Source organism: Vigna radiata, unplaced genomic scaffold, assembly GCF_000741045.1.
Source record: "Vigna radiata var. radiata cultivar VC1973A unplaced genomic scaffold, Vradiata_ver6 scaffold_400, whole genome shotgun sequence".
NCBI lineage: Eukaryota > Viridiplantae > Streptophyta > Magnoliopsida > Fabales > Fabaceae > Vigna > Vigna radiata.
This window is the reverse complement of record NW_014541814.1, coordinates 98,309-98,888: the sequence shown is the minus strand read 5'-3', so window position 1 is coordinate 98,888 and position 580 is coordinate 98,309.

The window sequence follows — 580 nt, the reverse complement described above, 5'->3', positions numbered from 1 at the left end:
TCTCCTCTAGCTTCCTTCCCTCTTGGAAGGCTTTCGGAGCTTGAGAATCCTTGCTTCTTCCACACACCTTCATTGAAGCCTTCATCAAACACCTTTCGTGTGCACCTTCATTCCGCTGCCATCTCTAGACTTGGAGGCTGTTCGTGATTGAATTCCAAGAGAGTTTCCATCATTTGGCATCAAGAGCCAGTCGTTCCAGTCACGCTTCAAGAGCTAAGTGTCTCGTCTCAATTCCTCTGCTTTCCTGTCATGTACTGTTTCATCCTATCATTGCGTTGAATTTTTTTTTTCGTCACTGTCTCGGTTTGCTTTTCTGTTTCTGTGAATGATTGATCATCTTCATTGTCCATAGCAATTGTTTCTTCATTTTAATCGGTGCATCTTGAATTTTTTTTCTCGTTCAAATCAGCTTATACTCATTTCCGTTTATGTCATAGTCATGTGCAAATGTTTTTGCTGTTTGATGTTGTCCATACGTGTTATTCTGTTCAGCCATGAAATTTTTTTTTCTTTTCGTTGTTGATTTTGGTTAAGCAATAGCAAGTTATATGTTGATTGTGCTTGATCATTGAAGCTTACA